At 39.3% G+C, this 21,594-nt stretch overlaps 1 pseudogene; it reads left to right on the top strand.

Moving 5' to 3' along the window:
• Positions 1–294: 294 nt before the first annotated feature.
• LOC145306386 (histone H3-like) lies at positions 295–21,174 on the top strand (annotated as a pseudogene).
• The last annotated feature ends 420 nt before the right edge of the window (positions 21,175–21,594 follow it).

The following is a 21,594-nucleotide window of genomic DNA, read 5'->3' as shown; positions in this document are numbered from 1 at the left end:
GTTAGAGAAGTTTCTCTTACATTCATCCAATTGTCATTATCCACCGGACCTACAAAGCCTACAATTGAATAGGCCATACAACCTGGGGCTGTAATTCTATCCTTGGCGACCCATTCGGTCACGTTTATCCTTTGTTGGACCGATAGCCGGTCATAAAAAGTGGCATTAATCGAATCATCACCTATGGTGTTAAAATGAGTCGTGTTAAGACTTTCGTTTAACGTTTTTTCCGCAAACAATGGGCCAAGATTTCCGTCCGCTGGGAGTTTTGATACTCTACGTTTTAGGTCTAAGATGTCGGTATCGGCTAATAATCTGCGATGTGATTCCGTGTCCTTAAACCCTGCCCATTTTGTTTCTATTTCGAGCTTCATAATCTCGGATTCTTGTTTTATTATATCTCTATAATGTGACGAGTATTCGTTTAACTTAACATTTAACGCTTCCGTTATGAGTTCTTTGATTTTTTCAGGGGAAAGCGGGTCTGACTGCGGCTGCGAGGTACCAGGGACGGCCGAAGTCGGCGGAGCCGGCGGAGTTTTGGTTTTATCATTCCCCTTCTTGGCATTATCGGTCATGGTGCTGGAGTGTAGTGTTCGTTAACACTGCTTTGTCTACCACGAACTTTTTTAAGAACTTGGGAGTATCCCTTTCTTCCTGTTTTAGGGAGAAAATATGGAAATGTGTGAAATTAAATACTAGTGTGAAAATAAAAGGCGGGTTCCTTTTTATCTTTATTTGGCAGTTTGCCACGAAATAATTATTAGAAATATTCTGTAACAAATTGTTACTATAAACTGTTTCCGTGAATAAACTTAGTTATCAGGAAAATATTAATTTCACTTTGCAATCGAAGCTACTTTACAGTTTAATTTTGTCTGTATGTTAATACTTATCTATACCTTCCCCCCTCAAAAATTGAGTGGTAGACAAGACTGCGCCAAAATGACGTATGAGGGGATGTACAGACAGACCGGAATACGAGTATAGAGTAGCTTCGATACAATTAAATATCAATAATATAACAAAGGTATTTCTAAAAAATACAATATTTATTAAGCAATTAAACTGGTTAGAATAGGCAGATTAATGGGATTATTATTATAGGATATATTTAATATGATATCAATTAAAGGCTTGGACGTCTCGTTTTCTGTACAGGACAGAAAACCACGTGCACAGGAATATGGGACTAAGACTGTCGACAACCTAGCATATAGGTATACAGTCTACCAAGTGCAAGCTGATGGAGAGATGTTCTCACAAGGCCTGCATAAAATCAACTAGCCCCTCAACACAGCAGGATGGAGTATAGTGGCGGTTACAAGTGGAGGTCTGACTCAGCCAGAGAAGTATAGGAATGTGGATAGGGATGGAGATGCATAAACTTGAATGGTGAATACCACATTAGTAGCGAAGCTACTCTATAATTTGAAATGTCCGTCTGTATGTATGTATGTCTGTCTGAAACGTTTTGGGGGAAACGTGATTTTCTCAGCTCCTACAAAAGATATAAGGCTGAAATTTTTTGACAACATTCCTATCAATAAGGAGCATAATTAAGTATAAAACATCGTTAGCGGTCGGACTGCTTTTAAGCAGCTTTTTGGCCGCTTTTAATTTTCAAAACTGATTTTCTTGGCTCCTGTAAATGAGAAAAGGCTGAAACTTCTTGTCAACATTTCCTTCAACATGGAGCATAATTATGTATAAAACATCAATAGAGGTTGGACTGCTTTTAAGCAGCTTTTTGGTCACTTTTATTTTTCAAAACTGATTTGGTCGGCACTTGTAAAAGAGAGAAGGCTGAAACTTCTTGTCAACAATCTTATTGACATGAAGCATTATTAAGTATAAAACATCAATAGCGGTCAGACTGCTTTTAAGCAGCTTTTTAGCCGCTTTTATTTTTCAAAACTGATTTGCTCGGCTCTTGTAAAAGATAAAATGCTGAAACTTTTTGTCAAAATTGCTATTAATATGGAGCATAATTAAGTATGAAACATCAATAGCTGTCGGACTGCTTTTAAGCAGCTTAGAGCCGCTTTTATTTTTAAAAACTGATTTTCTCGGCTTCTGTAAAAGATATAAGGCTGAAACGTTTTGTCAACATTCCCAACAATATGAACCATGATTAAGTATTTCTCAACAATAGCGGCCAGACTGCTTCTAAACAGCTCTTTAACTGCTTTTACTTTTTGCAACAGATTTTCTCGGCTCCTATCTTTGGTAGTCTGATTGCTTTTAAGCTGCTTTTTGTTTTTAAAACTTTCAGATATAAACCCTAAGTTTCATGATATTAAGTTTTTGCATATTTATCTCCTTCTTTTCTTTGTTATGATAACAGTTAATCAGCTCTATAAATTACTTTGTCTGTTTGTCTATTTTATTATAGATTTTGTGCTTCGCTACTTATGGATGTTGTCATCCTTGTTGATATTTCAATCCTTGTTTAAAAAAATAAAGTACTGCTATAAATGTTACTTCTATAATATTGAAATTAATTCTATGGATGTTATCATCCTTATCAGTAAATGGTTAGAGGCTTAATGTTTAAGCATAAAGTAAAATTACCATGCACATTATTATTATTTAAATATTAGCCAAATGCGCAAAATAAATAATTTTTTGTTGTTATAAGTTTGCAATAATATTCTGGGAGGTGAGGGGTTCGAATCTCGGCTCAAAGCTCGTCAAAGCTAGATCTATCTATCTATTTATCTATCTATCTATGGTTTTGGTTATAACTTGATTTAAGACTTGGATATGAATGATGGATTTATGAGCAATAATATGACAGGCATTATACTCAGTGAGGGAGAGAGCTGTGGACTGCAAATTAAACTAGTATCCAAAGTTTTGAAACAAGTTCTATCAGGAAATTTTTTAAACACCCTGAATAAGTTGTAAGAAAGTTCAGTGTCCAAACTTTTCCACCACTAATTTTCATCTTAATAAAAAGTGAACTAGTTTTGTACATAATTGAGAGTTTCAATTGTCGTATCACTTTCATTTAATACTAGCGGCTATGTCCCTAGGGGTACTTTAGATGAAGGGAAGGAAGTAGACACCCACAATTTTAATTTTGTTATTTCTAAAAATTAGCTATAAACCTTCCCGGGACCTATGGGAAGCTACACTGTAAAGGAGAACCATATTTGTTCAGAAGTTAGCGAAATCCTTTGGTACACACACACATACATACACAGAGAGAGACATTCTGTTAATTTTATCCTTATACTAAAGTAACAGGATGTCTGTTTGTCTGTGTGTTTGTACCGAAGGATTTTGCTAACCGCTGAACCGATCGGGTTCTCCTTGACAGGGTAGATTCTTATAGGTCCCGGGAAGGTTTATAACTATTTTGGGGGAGGGTACCACCACACTCCCGAGAGAAATTACAAAAAAAAAATTCACGCTTCTCAATTTAACAAAGTGAGTTCAACGAAACAAACATAAACGTCAAACGCAACATAGACATATTTAAATATAAAAAAAAACATTTAAAGTGCCACTAGAGGCCTCTAGGGGCGTAGTCGCTAGTAATAGAATAATTCAATACATATCAATAATAAAATTACAAATCTCTACAATATAGCTAAATTCTTTCATAATTACCTATGTCCCTTTGTGGTATTCGGCAACCGTGAGCCATGCCTATGGCACCCCTGACCGGGGTTCGGTGGAGGGTCAATGGCCCTCCCCCGAGTCCTGGGGAAGGGGTCTGTCGACCCCCTCCCTATGCCTAAAATTAATGATTGAATCTGCCAAGTTTTATTATGGTTAACTGTATTGTTAATTCCCCCCACCCTTTCCAGGGATGGGGGATCATTATTGCCCAAACTGACTATTGTATATGTATTATAATGCTTTTATGTTATGATTATTTATTCCTATCTGTGTAGTTATTGTTTGTTGTATATAGCTTTAGTACCCTTTAGACCTGCAATAAAGTGACAACTGAAATAGATGTTAATTATTATTTAGTGAATGCTAGAGAAGCGTAGCTTCTCTATAGTAAGGTGTCCACGTCTGTCACACTGCCGTAATCTAATTGAACTCCGGTGTCTGCCATTTATCCTCGGCGGATACCACAACTTTTGGTGACAGCTGTGTGAGATTACGGCAAACCACAAGTGTAGAGCAGACGTGCAGCTGAGGCTAAGGTACTCCCAGCAGTGAAACTGGCAAAACTGACACAAGCAACCTGAATTACCCACCCTGGACAGCAAGGTCTAACTCTGCATCCGGCAGTTGTGGAAGTGAAACAGCGAAACTTGACGAAGAACCGCGAGAAGCACCGACATCTAACGGAGAATCGAGCGCTCAAAGGGCTGAAACAGGCCTGCGGACCGGCTGAAACAAGCCAAATAAGTGTAAACGGCTGAAAATAGGCCAATTTTACTGCAAGAGATAGCAGGATCCGAACCAGTGGCGCTAGCAGGACGGGACATTCCCTGCCGCCATCAGCCGGATTTGGATCAGCGACGCTAGCAGGACGGGACATTCCCTGCCGCCGATAGGCTGAAACACGCCACATAGCTGCGAGTTGCGAGCCAACATACGAGTGTAGTACACCAAAGCAGAGAAAACTACGTCAACTCCAAGTATCCTGAGAGGCTACAACGCAGCCACCCATCTAGAAAAACAGATATTATATCACATTGCAGGGATTACCAACTAAAAATAGAACAGGCTTGGATTTATTGTGTATTGTGATAACAACTAAAAATAGAACAGGGTTGGTAAACAAATCTGTTATGTAATTGTGATAAGGACAAAAATAGAAGCTAGATGTAATATAACAAATGCCCTTATACACAATCTAATCACCTCAAGCCTACAGCACAACAACAATACACCCCTTATCTCAGAGGAAAGGGAGGGGCCCACTCTCCACTGAAGGAAATACAATCAAGGTGACATAATAGATAAGCCTAGGATTAAGGAGAGAGGGCACCATTACTTCATCACACAGTTACCTCAAACCCACAGCACTCCCCCCTTCCTCACAGGGGGAACGGACGGATTTACCCCCGTCCCCTCACGGGCTTCCCCCCTCCTACCCACACTAGACTAAGTCCGCCCACGGTGTGGAGCTAGTGGCCGGGAACACAGAGCGCCATTTACGGGTAGCGCAACGGAGTGCGGAAATATCATAAAATTCAACGGACAAAGCGGACCAATGAGAGAGCGAGTTGAGGGATAAGTGCGCGTTTTACCTGTGTGCGCGGATTTGACGGTGCGTAAGCGCATTGCAAGGACAGGAGATTTCCCGCACACACACACACACACCGGAGCGGAGCTACTCCATAGCATCTAACAGAGGTATTTTTAGAAAAATAAAGAATTACAAGCTTCCCCCTCCTATCTGTAGTGTGATAAAGGAAAACCAAATCAGTTCCTGACAGCAGTTCAGACCCTCAACACCTATCTACCCCTACCAGCCTACTCTACAACCTCAGAATCCAACTAGTGATAAGTACAGCTAAGTTATATCTTTGTAACTAAACTACCAACCTAGTGATAAAAACAGTGTTGGCTGTTAGGCTAGAAAGCCTCAAGTGACAAATCATTATCCTATTGCTTTATAACTTTGTGTCCCGCCGTTGAACCGTTGACCCGATGGAACAGCCGCAAGCGCCAGGAGGCGATCAAGCCCCAGGATGGCTCCAGGATGACCCTCAGCCGGCTCCAGCCGAGTACCGCAAGCTGATGCTGAGTAACCTGCCAGAGTATAGAGGACCGCCCAAGCAATCCTGGAGTTCACATATCCACAGACTCGAGATGTCATGGGCGGCTTACCGCGTGCCACCCCATGACTCCCTCAACCGCCGCAATGCCCTCTTACTGTCACTAGTAGGGCAAGCGGCGGAAATGGCGTCCCATCTGTTTGGTGAGGCAGGCCAAGCCTTGACCTACGAACAGGTCAAGGCCGAGTGTGAAATGTTATTTCGTCCTGCTTTTGAATCCCAAACGCTTAAACAAGCGTTTAGGGATTACAAGCAACACTCGACAGAACCTATACAAGCGTACATATCAACCAAGTGTGCCTTGTATAGGGACGCCTACAGCCATGAGGATCTTGAGTTGTTAGTGGACGAATTAAATCCTGGCATTCGTACCTGAGTACACTCGTAGAGCCATGTTCACCGTCACCATGATTACCAAGCAGCTGAAGGAGGGTGTGTGCCTAGTGGACTCTACCGACGGGCTGACTGGATCTGCCAGCATCCAGTTGCCCCAATATGACGAGTCGGAGCCAATGGAGATTGGCGCCTTGGCTCCGGGTCTCCACCAGATGGGGAAGGTCGCTCCAGATGACAAGGTTCCAGGTCGCTGCTTCTGCTGCCAGGGGAGAGGCCACCGAGCTCGAGACTGCCCGACGCCTATGGAAGTTAGCCTAGAGGAGAGACGCACCCAGCCACGCCGTGACCGTTCTGCCAAGTGCGAGCGTTGCCACTATGACGGTCACACGGCGGCCGAGTGCAGAGCTGACTGGGCCCAGGTAGCCAGCCGCAGGCGCACCGCCGATAAGGGTGCCCCTCCAGGGAAGCCCAGCAGAGTGGCCCACATGGAAGGGAGCGCGCCCCCAGCACCACCGCAGCAAGCAGCCGCCCCCAAAGCCGCGGACCGAGCCGACGGGATGCCGCAGTTTGGGACCGTTCCAGCTAGGATCAACGTACTGGGCGGCGCGGCTGAACCCAACCGGGTTGGCCTGGGCTTCAGTCTCAACCACCTGGGGCCGGAGTTGGTGCAACCCTACAACATCGCCGAGCCAGAAGTTCTGAGGCCCCAGCCGTTTAGCCTCAACATGATGGAGCCTGCTCGACCAAGCCTACCCAGCAAGAGTGGAGGGGCGTTACCCAGCGTCACTGAGACGGTGTACGGGGAGGCCCTGGCGGCCGCTGAACGAGAGAGGCAGGAGGCGCTAGCCAGCGCATCAACATCGATGTATGGGGCGCCACCCGGCGCCGCCACCTGTGATGACTGGGGGGTGCTATCCAGCGCCTCCCATCTGGAGCCTGGGGCGACAACCGTCGCCGCCACCGAGATACCTGGATCCTGGAACGAGCCAGCCTCCAACCTGGTGCCTGGGGCGACAACCGTCGCCGCCACCGAGAGACCTGGATCCTGGAACGAGCCAGCAGTCCCAGAGGAAGGGGTGACACCCGTCACCCCCAGCCAGCCAGCGCCACCAGCCTACAGGGAGAGCCCAACTACATGCCACCCAGCGCCCCCTGCCATCCGAAGGAACCCAGCTGCCCAGCACTCCCAGTCGAGCCAGGATAAGTTAAATTTGACAAATGTGTTGTATCCAGACCATTGTAAGACCCCAGCCTTGCCTGTGCCCCCTGCACCAGAGGCTGGGGAGATTGAAATTTGGGGATATAAGGACTTGCCTGTGCCACATGCACCTGAGTTCCTAGGGCAGGGGAGGGACGTGAGTCAGGGCGAGCCTGTGCCACACGCACTTCAGCCCCATGCCACTGGGCATGCTATGGACAAGGGAAGGGACCACTTGGGGCTAGGGGAGCCGACACCCAGGCAAGCGCCAGTCGCCTGCCAGTCTGTCATTGGGGAGGGTATCGGGGTGCCCCGGCCACACAAAGATAACGCTCAATGGGAACTTGTATCTAGCCAGGAGCAGCCCAGCCGTGTCCAGCCCAGAGAAGCAGCTGTGACCCGAGCCGAAGATCCCCAGCCGCGTGTGCGAGGTAGATGGCTGCCTGGAAGCTTCTCACACTGGTGGATGGTCCTGTGGGGACTACTGCTGGCAGCCGTGTGGCCTACAACCAGCTACGTCCTGGTGGGATGGGACTGTGCCAACCCCACCCACGTCACAGCCTACAATAAAGAAAAGATGTGCAACACGGAACCTCTACACCAGGAGGTGCCCCTGGGCCATGAAGTACACGTCCTGCAGCAAGTCAAGGTGAGGGAAACAACAGGATACAGTTGTCAGCTCACTGTGTCCCAGTGGACATTCAGGTGTGGGGTATGGGGTCACCTCAAGGTGACCTCGGTCCCCACCCTCATGAGGCCAACCAAGATAGATCCAGAAACGTGCTGAGACCTGGCCAGGAACCGAGTCTACACACTGCCAGGCAAGACCCAGCCACTGACGTTCCAGCTGAACCATCCCCTGTTCTTCACCCTCGATATGGTGGGCGCCCTCGTCAACAGCCCCGAGGGGGTGGGTTGTGAAGGGGAGGACGTCCACTTCGAGGGCCAGCTGTACCGCAATGAATTAGTGCTCCAGGAGCGACGGCTACTGGTCAAGGAAGAGACCTACGTAGTAGAGGATGGACGGGTGGAGTCCCAATCTGACCACCTGACCTTGGAATGTCCCCATTCAGAGCTGTCTTGCATCACTGGGGAAGCAACCTACGTGTGGGACCACCTGGGGAGAGATTGCCCCTTGAGGCTGATCCGCAGCCTCCAGCCTAGCCTAGTGATGGATGCGTTCCTGGTTGACCATCAAGCCCAGTTTTTCATCAACATGACCAACCCCACCTCAATAGTGAACTGCGACTTTGAGGCCCATGCCACCAACCACCCAGCATTGTTCGTGGCAGCTGACCCAGCCGCGGCAGCGCTCCCCAGAGTGTCGGCCAGGGATGTTGATGTCCCCCTGCAGGCCCAGATACATGCAGGTTATATTGGATTTACTCTGGAGACACGCATGAAAAGCACAGCAGCAGAAGAAGTAGCGGCCAACTGCTGGAAGCTCCAGCAACTAGACCCGGCCCACCCGGTGCGTGTCCAGGGGAGCACGTTCTCGGTGCTGAGGGGAGATGTCCTGCTCCAGCTTACCTGCCAACGCAACAAATATGTTGTCCGCGAACACAAGGAGTGTTGGGACAAAGTGCCAGTAGAGCCCACAGGGTTTGTAGACGCCGTGACACGAGTGTATAGCGGCCACGCCACCAAGATTCCCTGCTCCTCCACATACCCCCTGACTGTGCACGCGGAGGAAGGCTGGATAGAGTTAACCCCCGCTCCTAAGAAGAGGCCACCCCCGCTGGATACGCCTAAGCAGCTGCTGACAGAACCCTTGGATGACTTCAGTTCAGGGGGCTTGTATTCGCAGGCTGAGTTGAACGACTGGCAGCAACTGCTGGCGTTCCCAGCATATAAAAGCGCCATGCTGACCGGCCTGTCCTATGGCTCATGCGTTCAGCAAGGTAGCTGTTCGGCCACAGGTGACCATGGGATAGTGTCCTACAACATCGACCGACTGGCGGAGGAAGGAGAGGCCGCCCTGGATGTCTGGGCTGGGTTCAGACAAGCTATTCACGAGTGGGGAGATGGCGCAGCCATACTGTGCTTGCTGTTGCTAATCCTCAAACTGCTGGGGGATCTGACCATCATTTCTCTGGCAGCAGCACAAGGAGGTGTACGGGCAGCCATGAATGCGATGTCACAAGTGTTCCTGTACCATCCAACTTTGTACAGGAAGGCCTTGGCCAGAGCCCGGCTCACCCATGCCAAGTCCCGGGACTTTTCAGTAGACTGGGATGCCATTCCCATCGGCCGGGAAGCAGCCGAGGAAATGGTGTCCATGCAATCAGCCGATAGCGGGCATGACCGCCCAGGCAGACCAGGACCGCCCTCTGGAAGACCCCGCGGCCCCTCGGGAGGTCAGGCTGCCGCCCAGACGGTCAACTTGGCAGCCAGTGCCCCAGCCGCTGCCAACAACAACCAGCATGCCCCACTGCTGACTGTCCCAGCAACAACTGTGCCACCCGCCAACCTGACACCTGCCGGCGCTGAACTACGTGTCCAACCAAAGCCAGCCTCTGCCTTCTATCCCACGTTGGGACCCCATCAACCCTGAGAAACACTCACCACTAGGATTCCATTGAATCATTATCGGTTGTATATATCTTAGCCCTAAGGAGCGGACCGAAGGCCTCAACCACTGTCGGAAGTCTAGTAGGGAAACCCTCTCCCAGCCTTCCGAGGGGAGAGTTGTGGTATTCGGCAACCGTGAGCCATGCCTATGGCACCCCTGACCGGGGTTCGGTGGAGGGTCAATGGCCCTCCCCCGAGTCCTGGGGAAGGGGTCTGTCAAACCCCTCCCTATGCCTAAAATTAATGATTGAATCTGCCAAGTTTTATTATGGTTAACTGTATTGTTAATTCCCCCCACCCTTTCCAGGGATGGGGGATCATTATTGCCCAAACTGACTATTGTATATGTATTATAATGCTTTTATGTTATGATTATTTATTCCTATCTGTGTAGTTATTGTTTGTTGTATATAGCTTTAGTACCCTTTAGACCTGCAATAAAGTGACAACTGAAATAGATGTTAATTATTATTTAGTGAATGCTAGAGAAGCGTAGCTTCTCTATAGTAAGGTGTCCACGTCTGTCACACTGCCGTAATCTAATTGAACTCCGGTGTCTGCCATTTATCCTCGGCGGATACCACACCTTTACCCTGTGAACTTGGAATATTCAGGGTTGAATGCTTCAAGTGTAAGTAAATCCATGTAAAACAACTATTACTACCAAGGGCATAACATTACATTTGTACAAGGGGGGTATTTTTAAAACCCCCATACCCCCAACCCCTTAATCAAAATACCCCTTGTGGTATAGACTATAATTTTTGTTGAGAGTTATGAAGTATATGTGCATTGGTCAGAAGAAAAAAATCAGACGTTTATGAGAAATAGCAGCTGAGTTAAGGCTGTTAGTAGAATCGCTTCTGTCCATCAGTCAGTCAGTCAGTCCGTAACGCTATGGGGGAAACGTGATTTTCTCGGCTCCTATTTAAGATAGACAGCTGAAATTTTTAGTAAAGATTCCTATGACATATGCTCATCTATTCAATGCATTATTTTGTCCATCTGTCTGTTATTTGGGGTGCTAGAGAGATTCATAGATTTTTATGTTTTTGTAATTTTCTCGACTCCTTTTCAAGAGAGAGGACTGAAATTTTCATGGATTAATTTATTTTACATTCTACATATTTTCACCAAGTTTTATCAATATTTGTTTATTAATTGGGGTGCTAGATCGATTCCTAGTTTTTTACCTAGGTTTTGATGATTTTCTCTATTCCTATTCAGGATTGACGGCTGAAATTTTTTCCCGATATTCATTCATAAATTTGAGCTTCCCTACTTATGGATGTTGTCATCCTTTTTTATTTTTTTCCGTTAAATAAATGTATATTTTTTTTCTGTTGAAATCACAACCGGTTTTAATCTAGCGAATATTAATCTAATAATAATAGAGTAACTTTAATGTATTCTTCGCTTATTATTTGCAGTAAAATGCCTTGAACTGATTTGTATATTGAATGTCACCCACTAAATACTCCAATAAAAGTAATGCATAAAAATTATGTAAGATTTCACACAGACACACACACACACGCACTCACACATACACACACATACACACACTTACACACACTCACACACACACTCGCACACACACGCACTCACACATACACACACACAAAAAATTGTTGAATTGCTATAAGGTGAAATCACAAAAGATTTAGGTATAGCTATCTCCTATAAACTGTTAAAATATTTAGGTAGTATGGTACTAAAACTGGATAGATTGTAATATACACTTCCTAAGACTAAAAAACCTTCACTTTTATTAAGCACTCAAAAGTGTAGAACACACTTTTTCCAGACAAACCGACATACAAAAATCTTATCACCTTTAAACCATGATTTCTTTGGTGTTTTCGAATGAACATATAACATATGTAAAAGTAAAGGTCCTAGGAGTCCCAAACGTAGGAGTGGAAACTTAACCTAACCTAACCTATTTTAAACTATCTTATAGGTTTTTAAATGCCTAACTCTTATTTGTTTATTCATATCTTAACCTATTCTAACCTGTACAGAAATACTTAATTAACTTAATATTTTAACACTACTGCGTTTGTCCACTCCGACGTTTGGGACTCCTGCGTTTGTCCTGGAACCAAAGTAAATAATAGAAATGACAACATCCCAACAAGCAAAGCTCAACAAATCAAACAATTAAATTAACATTTAATCAGCCCAGGAGTCGCCATTATAGTAGGATAAGTCTTCTCTATAAGATTTGATGTTACGTTACATTATCTAAATAAAACCTAAACATGGTGTATATGGACGTACAGACTTTGTGGTAAGATTATAGAGTTGTATATAAAGTATCTATAAAGTTTAAATTTATTGGACTATTCTAACATATCTAAATTTACGCTATTCCAACTCCGGAAGGACGAACGTACATGCCTTCATTATATATTAGCTGCGCTTCTAATGAGAAGATGCATAATAGTACAAGGATTGCATATTTAAAGGTTCTATCCAAATCCAATTATATAAAGCTTTTTTGTTTATAGCTAAGGATCTCGCTAACCGCTGAATCGACATAGTTCTAATGAATCTTCTTTTAGATCCTGATGTGGTTTTAGGCTATTTTCAGCTCTTCCATATCCCTTTGATTATATAGCCTCTAGATGATAAGGGCGCAGCTGCTAGTAAAAATCAATTAGATATGGACAATTATGTCCATAAGTAGCGCAGCATGTTTAAAAGTTGACAATCATCAAAAGAAGAAAAAACTGGTTTTAGTAATAAGCAGCTTCACTTTAAAGGAGAACCAAACCGGATGTATATTCTGGATCATTCAGGACGGAAATGTATCCACCCCTTGGTAAATTTGATGGGGATTGATACAACCCCCATGAAACATCCCCCTAAAACAGAAAACGATGGTGTATAATTATAAAGGTCATAACCCCTAAAACAAGGTGTATGTTAATTACATAGGGGAGTAGACACTAGAAGGGTCTATACACCTCCTTCAGAGTAAAATACACCCCTTTTGTTGTCTGTAATAAAAAAGCTCTCAACCCCCTCAATTGGGATTCAAAAGAGGGAGGGGGGGGGGGATTTCATCCCCCTGTTAAATCACTGTGCACGCTAATCTTTGTGTTGTTGTATATTTTTAACTTTTGAGTATTTATCCATGATTATTAAACCCTATGCACATTTAAAATCCAATGTCACATGCATAAATACTGTTTTTACAATACAAAAAAAGAACATAAATATAATTTTTGAAAGAAGGACATCTAAGCTTTCTTATTGTTGAATAGTCGGTTCGTTTACGAGATCTTCAAGAAAAAACAGATAAAAATAGAAATCAGAAAGCATCAACTCACAATATAAACAATACAATCTCTCTATTAATAGTATATGTATTACACTTTACTGTCTTGAAACACTTTAGTATTATATGTTTTAGTTTTATCAACTTCTTGTCAACTTACCAGTTCAGATAATCTTTTAATACTAAAATACTTCTGGATATAATTGTCAGTTATGGATGAGGGGTTAGAAAATTCTATTAACACTTTAATTAGGCAATAAAGTAGCCTAAAACCATCCCGGGATCTTTGTAAAATTACTCATCGATGGATAATTATTCGGTGGATTGCGAGATCTTAAAGACAAACAAACAAACCATACTACTTTATGTAAAAAAGGAATTTTTGTAATATACTGCACTGTTTGGGTCTGCAATTCATTGTAAAATATTGCTGGTAACGATTGCTTCCTGGTTCCTGGATCTAGCATAGCAAGAAACATTTCTGGAGCCACCAATGTTTAACTTTCAGTTGACCTCACTGTTTTGTATGAGAGCCTATACACACAGGTGTAATATGTAAGTATACTACAAGAATTCAGAGATGGGACATTGGGTCATCAGGAAATTAATCTTCCCCCATTGAAGTATAAGGTTTGGGAGAAATTATAAGAAATTTTAAATGACACCCAAAGATTAATAAAGAGTTTATCTTAAAAATATTGATTATATAGCTCAAACTAGTAGTGTCCAAACTTTTCAACCAATATTTTTAATTAACAGAATGGTTTAATTATCATTACTTGTTCTGTACATTAATTTATTGCCAATGTCTTATCCCTTAGTTCGATTGATGGATATTTAACTACCCCTCCCCCTCAACCCCTAAAGATAATGAATGGCTAGGGACATGTATTCGGTGGTTTCCATCATGGAAAATCTTCTATGTAATGACCCAGAGATGTAAAGGGATAAGATAAGACAATGGCCGATGAATCGATGTACATTCCCAATGATGACACAAAAAATTACCCTTCTGTAGATTACAATTAGTGGTTTAAATGTAACTATAGGAACCAACCAATCAAAATTTTAAAAAAAATTGTTAAGCCAACGAATAAGAAAGCGACTCTGGGGACCAGTGTAATAAACAGTCCAAAGTGCCCTCACTCCCAATAATGTCCAATATTTAGAGACGCTGATTGGAAAACGATATTTTCTTCGGTGTTATGAACGATATACGTCTCAAATTTCTTGTAAAGATTCCTTGATCTGTTATAGATATGTTATTATATGAAGGTAATATATTTTTAGGCTCCTTTCCTCTGTTTGGCAGTGTTTGTTATTTTGATAGTTTCATATTTATAAACATTTCTACCTATGGATGTTATCAATCTTTTTCACTTTTTTATGCCCAACAAGTAATATAACAAGCATCTTAGGGACCTGTATTTAAATGAGAGAAAGGGGTATAAAGATAGCCTTAAACCATTCCAAGACGTAAATAGCCTAAAACCGTCGCGGAATGTAAATAAAGCCTGCCTGAAATGGAGAACTCAAATGGTTCATTTGATTGCAAGCTCTTAACAGACAAACAAACAAAAACCTTCATTGAATAGAATAGACAGACTCATTTTAAAGAAAAAAGTAAAATTCAATTTAAATTTTTAACAAACATTAAACGATTAAAATCTCCGAAAATCTGTCCTTGTCTGAGAAAGGAAATCTTGAGTTTCACCACATTGAAGATTGGGTAAATGTAAATATTTATAGAGAAATACTAAAACCGTGTAAATTCTAAAAGGGTATGATTTATAGTTGTTTTTGGTCATTGTTGGTAAATGTTATTTCTTAACCAAAACAGGTAAGTTTGATTTAGCTTATTGATTCTAGTTGATATAAATAAAGATTTGATAAAAGTTCCCAAAGTTTTACAGATAACGAGTAAGGGAAGCATTCTCAAACTTTGAGTACTAGTATGATAATAAAGTTAGAGTATAGAGGGGTCGATGGTATATGGCTACATAGAACTATGGCAAAGACCTACTAACATATTCATATTGGTCAAGAAATTTGACAGCTTGGACCCTAAAATGGCCGAGTTTTATACAGGATTTTTCATCATTAGAAACAATGCCCTAACTATAAAATTTAACATATATTTGTGTTTTTCCTTAATAAATAATGGATATATCTTAAAATTAATGAAGAAAACAAATAAATTTTAGCATTGTCAAAAAATTACAAAAACTGTAAAAATTTGGACTTTCAGTAAAATATTTTCACTTCTAGTTGCTAACAATACAATCATTTCGGAAAGTAGATATCAATGCCAATTTTTAAAAATAGCAATATTAAGGTTCAAATTAAAATCAATATAGGTTTGATTTGTTTTTAAAATATTTTCCTTTTGAGGGGGCTTTTAAATGTTTTTCCTAGTAATAGATAGATAACTTTCTTCCTTTCCTCTTTCCGAAATATTAGAACTGTCCATAGCTCCTACGTAAAGCTTCTGCGCATGTCTATTTATATGTTATAATTAGCAGTGAAGCTACTCTTTAATTCACTTTGTCTATCAGTAAGTCCAGATTTTTTTCCAGTGAATTTGCAAATAAAAATTATTCTGTATTTGACTTTGATAAAAGGATTTTACATCCTATTAAATATATGTAAATCATTGCAGCTCTTTTATGACTCTATACATGCCCTTCTCTGATTTTTACATCAGCAACCAAATGAATGTAATTATTTTCAATTCCTAAAAATCATAAAAATCTGTACATTGCTATATTTTCAATATTTTATTCATTAAATCAATTGATTTTAGAAAGACATATTTTTTAAAATGCTGCTACACTTGATATTATCATCCTTGTTATGATGTTCTATAGTATTTGAATAAAAGGATTATAATTTTTTGTCAACACTTTTTTAGCTAGCTTTGTAATAATTACGTTTAAATTCTGTTAAAGAAGGTGTATCAACTATTTTTTTTATAGCTAGCCGGTTCTTTTAGTAAGTAGTAGATGTAAAATTTTTCATAGAATTCAGATATGCAATCGGTTTTTTTGTAGACCTCTTATTTTTTAAGTAATTTAAGTTTAAAAAAAAAAAAATTAAGTCGATTTTAAGGTACTAAAATGCAACAAAAAAAAGAAAGAAAATGGTCATTATGAACAAAAATAGTAAGATCTTTAATTTGACACCTTACTTTTTCAATTCTGTCAGGTAATTATTGAAAAAATCGATTTTTTTAAACCCACGAGAATAAAAACTTTGAACTTAATTTTATTATTTCACAAATAAAAAAATATGGGTTCATATATACCATTAGAATCAGAAAAATATTACGAATCCATTGTAAGCAAAATTGAAAAAAAAAGTTTACAATATAGTATATAAACTACAATAAAAGGAATTATATGAAAATATCATATTATGTTGTACAGGCAACGTCTTAATTCTTCAATTGAGTATAAAAATGAGAAGGGGGTAAAGAGGGGGTAAAGAGGGGGTAAAAAAGGGAAGACAATAGTGTTGTCTGAACAAAAAAAATAATTGGCCATTTCTGTAATTTTTTAATTTTTTAATTTTTTTCAATTTTGCTTACAATGGATTCGTAATATTTTTCTGATTCTAATGGTATATATGAACCCATGTTTTTTATGTCTGTTTGAGAAAATATTTAGGTCTAAAGTTTTTATTATACCGAGGTTAAAAAAATAGATTTTTTCAATAATTACTCAACAGAATTTTAAAAGTAAGGTGTCAAATTAAAGATCTTACTATTTTTGTTCTTACTGACCATTTTCTTCTTTTATTTTGTTGCGTTTTAGTACCTTAAAACCGACTTAATTATTTTTTTTAAAAACTTAAATTACTTAAAAAATAAGAGGTCTACAAAAAAACCGATTGCATATTTGAATTCTATGAAAAATTTTACATCTACTACTTACTAAAAGAACCGGCTAGCTATAAAAAAAAAAGTTGATACAACTTCTTTACTGATAATTATCATCTAATAATTTATCGCTTATTTTCAAGGTCTTACTATTCTAATTATATATACATTATTATGTTTAATAAGAAAATTCCAACATTCATCTCAGTTTATTTTTTAAAAAAATTAGCTATCTTTGAAATATATATTCAAATAAAATAACACAGTACAAATAATAATAAAACAGGGTTTGCTTACAAAACACAAACAAATTAATGGAAACGCTTTTGAAAAGATAGCATTGATTTTAAATGATAAATATGCTCAAATTTTTTACAAAAACTAGGCAAAACATTTTTTTTGTCGTGGATAACAATATTTTATTCTTATACTCTTATTTACAAATAGTTTTACACTAAAATCTTTTGATTTAATTGTTTTATCTCTTGTACAATTGGGCAGATGACTTTAATTTATAATAAAGGTCCCCCAAATCCTTATACCAACAAGTTGGTGATTTTGATTATTTCGTTAAACCTTATTCCAATGACAGCATATGAGCTTTCTAGCAGCTAAGTGAGAAAGCAAAATTTCTATTGATAAACAACCTTCAGAGATCGGTTTTTAATAAATGCCGCGTTTTTTCGACAATTTTTTAGACATTGATTGATTGAACGAAGACGATGGGAGAGTATACAACATAAGAATTCAAAATTTTTAAATTTTTATTTTAGCCATTTGTATAATGTCTAATACAACTTAAATCCATTTTCGCTGTATATTTATTAATGCGTCTTTTTAGAGCTGTGTTAGACATTATACAAATGGCTAAAATAATAATTTAAAATTTTGAATTTTCAAGTTTTGTATACTCTGTTAAAATCGTACGGGGCATTGATCTTCAAGATGGAATAAGGTTTTTAGCAGAGTATACAACTAAAGTATTCAAAATTTTAAAATTATTATTTTGGCCATTTGTATAATGTCTAATACAGATCTAAAAAGATGCATTGATAAATATGCAGCGAAAATGGATTTAAGTTGTATGGCTAAAATAACAATTTTAAATTCTTATGTTGTATACTCTCCCATCGTCTTCGTTCAATCAATCAATGTCTAAAAAATTGTCGAAAAAACGCGGCATTTATTAAAAACCGATCTCTGCAGAATTTATTAGTATGATATACTGTCCAATGTACCCTGCATCCCTAAAGATTTCATAATAAAATTTCAATATTGAACAGACAGACAAAGAGCAGAAGCATAGTAAAAAATAAAACAAAAAATTTGCTGTCTATCTGAGCCGGGATCAAGTCAAGCAGAGTGTGCCAAACACAACAAGTAAAACAGATATTTCATCAAGTAAAGTAGATTATGCCAATATTTTACTATTTCATGTACACAAAATATATAAACTAGCAGCTGTGTCCCTAGCATGTAGGGGCTCTATTGCAAGTGGTAGAAAAGTTACGATAGTATATATACATAAAAATATTTCAAAATTTTAGGAAAAGCATTCTTTGAAAAGTGAAGCAGATAATGCCAATATTCCCCCAAGTAAAAAAGAGTGTGCCAATATTCCCCCAAGTAATTAAGAGTTTGCCAAAACAGAATATTGGCACACTCTGCTTGACTTGATCCAGTCTGAGTTTCACAGAAGAACTGGACCTAAAATAAATGTTTCTCTAAATCATTTACTACCTCTATTATGTGGCAAAACTCAAGTTTACTTGAGATATTGAGTGGTAAAAAATTATACACCCCTTCAGGACATCAACATAGAATTGCTATAGACAAATGGCCATGTAACTTAGAGAGCTCTTGATAGCCTGGGAAAAACACGCCACAAAATTATTTTGTAATCAGTTAGTGGTTATATTATAAATGAAAGGTAGCATATTATCAATATGTTTTAGTTAATTATATCAAATTGATTTAAGTTCAAAGATAATACATTTGTGAAAATTGTTTTATGAAGCTTATCATTGATAAAAGGAGAAAAATGACCGACAAAAAACACACAAAAAGGTTTCACTTGGGAATAAAATCTAAATTTTAGAAGGTTAGAGAAAAAAAATTTAAGATAAGCCATCTTGAGGTGATAACTAAAAGATAAGTTTATTTCTCTAAGTAGCCAAAAAAATTACTCTTAATTTAGCTATATCAATCATTTGAGGTGTTAGTATTCTATGAAGGTGTGCAATAACTTGTGCAAATTTTACAACATTATAGTTTTAAAATTTGCAAAAATAAAGGAAAGTTTATAACTGAGAAGGGTGCTTCCAATACACCCTCCCAAGAGGAATAACCCCTGGAGAAAAATATCACCCCTTCCCATTTTTTTTACTTTTTGTTTTTAAAACTAAATTAAAAACAAAATTTCGAATCCTCCCTTCCCTCTAGAGGCACCTAAGGATGCACCAACTAGTCATGTTAATTATTAAGCTAAACAATTAAGTGTGTTGTAGTAATATTTTGCGGTTTTTATGTTTTAATAATTTGATTAACAAGTGGAAGTGATTGCGCACCCTTTATGGACACAGAAAGTTGATGGGAGGTCTTCTTGTACTAATTTAAGGGTTGGTAAGAGGAAATGGATATAGAATATACGTGGATATTATGACAGAGAAAAATTGTCGTCAATTTAGGTTCTTAACATGGAACTCATTTATAGGTCAGCTCGTTTGTTCGAGGCGAAGAGATGGGGAAAGGTGGTTGATTAGGGGATTATCATTATTTTAGCCCGCTGCGAGTTTGCTTTATTAGAGAACATGAAAATCTGGTGTAATATCCAAGTACAAAATAAATCCATTTTAGGGGGGTGATTATATGATTTTGGGTTTGAGGGTTGTTTATTTGAATTAAGGGTGTATATTGTGAATTAGAATAGGTATTTCTCGCATTGTATTATAAACGGCTTTCCGCGGATATAGAATGTACAGTTATAAGATTAAAACCAGTTTTTTTAGCCGGTGCCTTTGGCACCTCGGGGCTAAAAAAACTAGTTTTAATCTTATGATTGTACATTTTTTTATTCGTAGAAAGCTGGATATAATACGATGCTAGACATAGTTTTTCGTATGGATGAGAACCGGTTCCTATCCACCGGATTCGAATGAATACGAGAAAAGTTATATAACAAATATTTTTACTTGGATGTTGCATCAGCTTTTCATGCACTCTGATAAATAAGTGTTACTAGCAGCTGGCTAAAATAGCTATACCCCCATCCACGCCCTTCCTATTAAATAATTGAACGGCCAATATATGAGGTCCATATAAGCAAGCTAATTTGACGAAAAATTTTTCAATATATCCCCGTTTATTCTATATCCATAGTTGTTGATTAGGGGTGTGTGTAGGGAAAATAGGATAAGTTATATAACGTGTTATTTGTAGAAAGTAAAGCTACTCTATAATTCGAAAGTAAGTCAGTCAGTGCCACAAATGACCAAAAATTAATTTTTATAAAGTTTATTTGTCAGTAAATATTTATTCTATACTCAAAAAGTCAGTCAGTCTGTTTGTAAAAAACCGTATGGGTAGAAAAAAAGATTTTCTCGGCTGAATTGTTTGTGATGAATGGTCTATCGGTCATTCTACAAATGAACAATACAAATCTATTAAAGAAAGGTTTCTTGATAAGTTTAGTATCTTGGTATATTCATTTTAATTTTTTTGATCATTTACATTTTTAAGGGGAGGTTCGGTGATTTTTTATATAAAATACTTTGCTCCTAGGTTTTGTGATTATTCTTCTACCGGAGGAAAGGCTCTACGTAAGCAGTTGGCCACCAAGGCCGCCAGAAAATCCGCCTCAGTCATTGGTTGAGTCAAGTAGCCCCACAGATACAGGCCAGGTACTGTTAGACGTAACCAGAAATCCACTGAGCTTCTGATCCGCAAGCTTTCCTTCCAGCGTCTGGTCAGGGAAATTGCCCAGGACTTCAAGACTGACCTCAGATTCCAGTCCTCAGTTCAGGAAGCTAGCGAGGCCTACCTGGTTGGTCTCTTCGAGGACACCAACCTGTGCGCTATCCACGCCAAGAGAGTCACCATCCTGCCCAAGGACATCCAGCTTGCCAGGAGAATCCGTGGAGAATGTGCCTCCTAAACAAACATATTGACTACCGACCGACCAAAGAAAACGGCTCTATACAGAGCCAACAACTTGAATAAATGAGTAAATTCTAAGCAATGAAATAATTAATAACATATGTATATATTATTATGTTTAGTAGCAAAGCTACTCTAAATCTTGTTAGAGGACGTATACATATATTATATATTATTATTATTATATATATATTATATAATATATTACACATCAAACCTTGTGTTACATGGGTGTATAATGACACAAATCTTAACAGATTTATAGCTAGTTTAACATACTAATATGATGAAATTTTCAACATATATTTTCATTATGACAGGGGAAAAATTGTCGACAATAATTCTTGCTCAGTTGGTCAGTTCGTTTATCTTGTAGGAGGGGATGGGGTGGAAAGGAGATTTCGTTAATTCAGCCCGA

Source organism: Acartia tonsa, chromosome 14 (assembly GCF_053477335.1).
Source record: "Acartia tonsa isolate MP-2025a chromosome 14, ASM5347733v1, whole genome shotgun sequence".
NCBI classification, from domain to species: Eukaryota; Metazoa; Arthropoda; class Copepoda; order Calanoida; family Acartiidae; genus Acartia; species Acartia tonsa.
This window is presented reverse-complemented; position numbering and strand designations above follow the sequence as displayed.